The sequence below is a fragment of the Phyllobates terribilis genome, unplaced genomic scaffold (assembly GCF_046119375.1).
Source record: "Phyllobates terribilis strain yellow unplaced genomic scaffold, ASM4611937v1 Scaffold_15__1_contigs__length_34870131, whole genome shotgun sequence".
Classification (NCBI taxonomy): domain Eukaryota; kingdom Metazoa; phylum Chordata; class Amphibia; order Anura; family Dendrobatidae; genus Phyllobates; species Phyllobates terribilis.
Genome location: NW_027362775.1, coordinates 23,860,193 through 23,868,262, shown reverse-complemented (window position 1 = coordinate 23,868,262; position 8,070 = coordinate 23,860,193).

The following is an 8,070-nucleotide window of genomic DNA, read 5'->3' as shown; positions in this document are numbered from 1 at the left end:
TTTAATAAAGCATAGGATAAAACAACATAAATACAATTTAATAAATCATAGGTTAAAACAACATAAATACAATTTAATAAAGCATAGGATAAAACAACATAAATACAATTTAATAAAGCATAGGATAAAACAACATAAATACAATTTAATAAAGCATAGGATAAAACAACATAAATACAATTTAATGAAGCATGGGTTAAAACAACATAAATACAATTTAATAAAGCATAAGATAAAACAACATAAATACAATTTAATAAAACATAAGATAAAACAACATAAATACAATTTAATAAAGCATAGGATAAAACAACATGAATACCATTTAATAAAGCATAGGATAAAACAACATAAATACAATTTAATAAAGCATAGGTTAAAGCAACATAAATACAATTTAATAAAGCATAGGATAAAACAACATAAACACGATGTAATAAAGCATAGGTTAAAACAACATAAATACAATTTAATAAAGCATAGGATAAAACAACATAAATACAATTTAATAAAGCATAGGATAAAACAACATAAATACAATTTAATAAAGCATAGGATAAAACAACATAAATACAATTTAATAAATCATAGGTTAAAACAACATAAATACAATTTAATAAAGCATAGGATAAAACAACATCAATAAAATTTAATAAAGCATGGGTTAAAACAACATAAATACAATTTAATAAAGCATAAGATAAAACAACATAAATACAATTTAATAAAGCATGGGTTAAAACAACATAAATACAATTTAATAGAGCATAAGATAAAACAACATAAATGCAATTTAATAAAGCATGGGTTAAAACAACATAAATGCAATTTAATAAAGCATAGGACAAAACAACATAAATACAATTTAATAAAGCATAAGATAAAACAACGTAAATACAATTTAATGAAGCATGGGTTAAAACAACATAAATACAATTTAATAAAGCATAGGTTAAAACAACATAAATACAATTTAATAAAGCATAGGTTAAAACAACGTAAATACAATTTAATAAAGCATAGGTTAAAACAACAGAAATACAATTTAATAAAGCATAGGATAAAACAACATAAATACAATTTAATAAAGCATAGGATAAAACAACGTAAATACAATTTAATAAAGCATAGGATAAAACAACATAAATACAATTTAATAAAGCATAAGATAAAACAACATAAATGCAATTTAATAAAGCATGGGTTAAAACAACATAAATACAATTTAATAAAGCATAAGATAAAACAACATAAATACAATTTAATAAAGCATAAGATAAAACAACATAAATACAATTTAATGAAGCATGGGTTAAAACAACATAAATACAATTTAATAAAGCATAGGACAAAACAACATAAATACAATTTAATAAAGCATAAGATAAAACAACATAAATACAATTTAATGAAGCATAAGATAAAACAACATGAATACAATTTAATAAAGCATAGGATAAAACAACATAAATACAATTTAATAAAGCATAGGACAAAACAACATAAATACAATTTAATAAACCATAGGATAAAACAACATAAATACAATTTAATAAAGCATAGGATAGAACAACATAAATACAATTTAATAAAGCATAGGTTAAAACAACATAAATACAATTTAATAAAGCATAGGATAAAACAACATAAATACAATTTAATAAAGCATAGGATAAAACAACATAAATACAATTTAAAAAATCATAGGTTAAAGCAACATAAATACAATTTAATAAAGCATAGGATAAAACAACATCAATAAAATTTAATAAAGCATAGGATAAAACAACATAAATACAATTTAATAAAGCATAGTATAAAACAGCAAAAATACAATTTATTAAAGCATAGGATAAAACAACATAAATACAATTTAATAAAGCATGGGTTAAAACAACATAAATACAATTTAATAAAGCATAAGATAAAACAACATAAATACAATTTAATAAAGCATAAGATAAAACAACATAAATGCAATTTAATAAAGCATGGGTTAAAACAACATAAATACAATTTAATAAAGCATAGGACAAAACAACATAAATACAATTTAATAAAGCATAAGATAAAACAACATAAATACAATTTAATGAAGCATGGGTTAAAACAACATAAATACAATTTAATAAAGCATAGGTTAAAACAACATAAATACAATTTAATAAAGCATATGTTAAAACAACGTAAATACAATTTAATAAAGCATAGGTTAAAACAACAGAAATACAATTTAATAAAGCATAGGATAAAACAACATAAATACAATTTAATAAAGCATAGGATAAAACAACGTAAATACAATTTAATAAAGCATAGGATAAAACAACATAAATACAATTTAATAAAGCATAAGATAAAACAACATAAATGCAATTTAATAAAGCATGGGTTAAAACAACATAAATACAATTTAATAAAGCATAAGATAAAACAACATAAATACAATTTAATAAAGCATAAGATAAAACAACATAAATACAATTTAATGAAGCATGGGTTAAAACAACATAAATACAATTTAATAAAGCATAGGACAAAACAACATAAATACAATTTAATAAAGCAAAAGATAAAACAACATAAATACAATTTAATGAAGCATAACAAAAAACAACATGAATACAATTTAATAAAGCATAGGATAAAACAACATAAATACAATTTAATGAAGCATGGGTTAAAACAACATAAATACAATTTAATAAAGCATAGGACAAAACAACATAAATACAATTTAATAAACCATAGGATAAAACAACATAAATACAATTTAATAAAGCATAGGATAAAACAACATAAATACAATGTAATAAAGCATAGGTTAAAGCAACATAAATACAATTTAATAAAGCATAGGATAAAACAACATAAACACGATGTAATAAAGCATAGGTTAAAACAACATAAATACAATTTAATAAAGCATAGGATAAAACAACATAAATACAATTTAATAAAGCATAGGATAAAACAACATAAATACAATTTAATAAAGCATAGGATAAAACAACATAAATACAATTTAATAAATCATAGGTTAAAACAACATAAATACAATTTAATAAAGCATAGGATAAAACAAAATCAATAAAATTTAATAAAGCATGGGTTAAAACAACATAAATACAATTTAATAAAGCATAAGATAAAACAACATAAATACAATTTAATAAAGCATGGGTTAAAACAACATAAATACAATTTAATAGAGCATAAGATAAAACAACATAAATATAATTTAATAAAACATAAGATAAAACAACATAAATGCAATTTAATAAAGCATGGGTTAAAACAACATAAATACAATTTAATAAAGCATAGGACAAAACAACATAAATACAATTTAATAAAGCATATGATAAAACAACGTAAATAAAATTTAATGAAGCATGGGTTAAAACAACATAAATACAATTTAATAAAGCATAGGTTAAAACAACATAAATACAATTTAATAAAGCATAGGTTAAAACAACGTAAATACAATTTAATAAAGCATAGGTTAAAACAACAGAAATACAAATTAATAAAGCATAGGATAAAACAACATAAATACAATTTAATAAAGCATAGGATAAAACAACGTAAATACAATTTAATAAAGCATAGGATAAAACAACATAAATACAATTTAATAAAGCATAAGATAAAACAACATAAATGCAATTTAATAAAGCATGGGTAAAAAAAACATAAATACAATTTAATAAAGCATAAGATAAAACAACATAAATACAATTTGTTAAAGCATAAGATAAAACAACATAAATACAATTTAATGAAGCATGGGTTAAAACAACATAAATACAATTTAATAAAGCATAGGACAAAACAACATAAATACAATTTAATAAAGCATAAGATAAAACAACATAAATACAATTTAATGAAGCATAAGATAAAACAACATGAATACAATTTAATAAAGCATAGGATAAAACAACATAAATACAATTTAATGAAGCATGGGTTAAAACAACATAAATACAATTTAATAAAGCATAGGACAAAACAACATAAATACAATTTAATAAACCATAGGATAAAACAACATAAATACAATTTAATAAAGCATAGGATAGAACAACATAAATACAATTTAATAAAGCATAGGTTAAAACAACATAAATACAATTTAATAAAGCATAGGATAAAACAACATAAATACAATTTAATAAAGCATAGGATAAAACAACATAAATACAATTTAAAAAATCATAGGTTAAAACAACATAAATACAATTTAATAAAGCATAGGATAAAACAACATCAATAAAATTTAATAAAGCATAGGATAAAACAACATAAATACAATTTAATAAAGCATAGTATAAAACAGCAAAAATACAATTTATTAAAGCATAGGATAAAACAACATAAATACAATTTAATAAAGCATGGGTTAAAACAACATAAATACAATTTAATAAAGCATAAGATAAAACAACATAAATATAATTTAATAAAGCATAAGATAAAACAACATAAATGCAATTTAATAAAGCATGGGTTAAAACAACATAAATACAATTTAATAAAGCATAGGACAAAACAACATAAATACAATTTAATAAAGCATAAGATAAAACAACATAAATACAATTTAATGAAGCATGGGTTAAAACAACATAAATACAATTTAATAAAGCATAGGTTAAAACAACATAAATTCAATTTAATAAAGCATAGGTTAAAAGAACGTAAATACAATTTAATAAAGCATAGGTTAAAACAACAGAAATACAATTTAATAAAGCATAGGATAAAACAACATAAATACAATTTAATAAAGCATAGGATAAAACAACGTGAATACAATTTAATAAAGCATAGGATAAAACAACATAAATACAATTTAATAAAGCATAAGATAAAACAACATAAATGTAATTTAATAAAGCATGGGTTAAAACAACATAAATACAATTTAATAAAGCATAAGATAAAACAACATAAATACAATTTAATAAAGCATAAGATAAAACAACATAAATACAATTTAATGAAGCATGGGTTAAAACAACATAAATACAATTTAATAAAGCATAGGACAAAACAACATAAATACAATTTAATAAAGCAAAAGATAAAACAACATAAATACAATTTAATGAAGCATAACATAAAACAACATGAATACAATTTAATAAAGCATAGGATAAAACAACATAAATACAATTTAATGAAGCATGGGTTAAAACAACATAAATACAATTTAATAAAGCATAGGACAAAACAACATAAATACAATTTAATAAACCATAGGATAAAACAACATAAATACAATTTAATAAAGCATAGGATAAAACAACATAAATACAATTTAACAAAGCATAGGTTAAAACAACATAAATACAATTTAATAAAGCATAGGACAAAACAACATAAATACAATTTAATAAAGCATAGGATAAAACAACATAAATACAATTTAATAAATCATAGGTTAAAACAACATAAATACAATTTAATAAAGCATAGGATAAAACAACATCAATAAAATTTAATAAAGCATAGGATAAAACAACATAAATACAATTTAATAAAGCATAGGATAAAACAACATAAATACAATTTAGTAAAGCATGGGTTAAAACAACATAAATACAATTTAATAAAGCATAAGATAAAACAACATAAATACAATTTAATAAAACATAAGATAAAACAACATAAATGCAATTTAATAAAGCATGGGTTAAAACAACATAAATACAATTTAATAAAGCATAGGATAAAACAACATAAATACCATTTAATAAAGCATAGGATAAAACAACATAAATACAATTTAATAAAGCATAGGTTAAAGCAACATAAATACAATTTAATAAAGCATAGGATAAAACAACATAAACACGATGTAATAAAGCATAGGTTAAAACAACATAAATACAATTTAATAAAGCATAGGATAAAACAAAATAAATACAATTTAATAAAGCATAGGATAAAACAACATAAATACAATTTAATAAAGCATAGGATAAAACAACATAAATACAATTTAATAAATCATAGGTTAAAACAACATAAATACAATTTAATAAAGCATAGGATAAAACAACATCAATAAAATTTAATAAAGCATGGGTTAAAACAACATAAATACAATTTAATAAAGCATAGGATAAAACAACATAAATACAATTTAATAAAGCATGGGATAAAACAACATAAATACAATTTAATAGAGCATAAGATAAAACAACATAAATACAATTTAATAAAACATAAGATAAAACAACATAAATGCAATTTAATAAAGCATGGGTTAAAACAACATAAATACAATTTAATAAAGCATAGGACAAAACAACATAAATACAATTTAATAAAGCATAAGATAAAACAACATAAATACAATTTAATGAAGCATGGGTTAAAACAACATAAATACAATTTAATAAAGCATAGGTTAAAACAACATAAATACAATTTAATAAAGCATAGGTTAAAACAACGTAAATACAATTTAATAAAGCATAGGTTAAAACAACAGAAATACAATTTAATAAAGCATAGGATAAAACAACATAAATACAATTTAATAAAGCATAGGATAAAACAACGTAAATACAATTTAATAAAGCATAGGATAAAACAACATAAATACAATTTAATAAAGCATAAGATAAAACAACATGAATGCAATTTAATAAAGCATGGGTTAAAACAACATAAATACAATTTAATAAAGCATAAGATAAAACAACATAAATACAATTTAATAAAGCATAAGATAAAACAACATAAATACAATTTAATGAAGCATGGGTTAAAACAACATAAATACAATTTAATAAAGCATAGGACAAAACAACATAAATACAATTTAATAAAGTATATGATAAAACAACATAAATACAATTTAATGAAGCATAAGATAAAACAACATGAATAATTTAATAAAGCATAGGATAAAACAACATAAATACAATTTAATGAAGCATGGGTTAAAACAACATAAATACAATTTAATAAAGCATAGGACAAAACAACATAAACACAATTTAATAAACCATAGGATAAAACAACATAAATACAATTTAATAAAGCATAGGATAGAACAACATAAATACAATTTAATAAAGCATAGGTTAAAACAACATAAATACAATTTAATAAAGCAAAGGATAAAACAACATAAATACAATTTAATAAAGCATAGGATAAAACAACATAAATACAATTTAAAAAATCATAGGTTAAAACAACATAAATACAATTTAATAAAGCATAGGATAAAACAACATCAATAAAATTTAATAAAGCATAGGATAAAACAACATAAATACAATTTAATAAAGCATAGTATAAAACAGCAAAAATACAATTTATTAAAGCATAGGATAAAACAACATAAATACAATTTAATAAAGCATGGGTTAAAACAACATAAATACAATTTAATAAAGCATAAGATAAAACAACATAAATACAATTTAATAAAGCATAGGATAAAACAACATCAATAAAATTTAATAAAGCATAGGATAAAACAACATAAATACAATTTAATAAAGCATAGGATAAAACAACATAAATACAATTTAGTAAAGCATGGGTTAAAACAACATAAATACAATTTAATAAAGCATAAGATAAAACAACATAAATACAATTTAATAAAACATAAGATAAAACAACATAAATGCAATTTAATAAAGCATGGGTTAAAACAACATAAATACAATTTAATAAAGCATAGGATAAAACAACATAAATACCATTTAATAAAGCATAGGATAAAACAACATAAATACAATTTAATAAAGCATAGGTTAAAGCAACATAAATACAATTTAATAAAGCATAGGATAAAACAACATAAACACGATGTAATAAAGCATAGGTTAAAACAACATAAATACAATTTAATAAAGCATAGGATAAAACAAAATAAATACAATTTAATAAAGCATAGGATAAAACAACATAAATACAATTTAATAAAGCATAGGATAAAACAACATAAATACAATTTAATAAATCATAGGTTAAAACAACATAAATACAATTTAATAAAGCATAGGATAAAACAACATCAATAAAATTTAATAA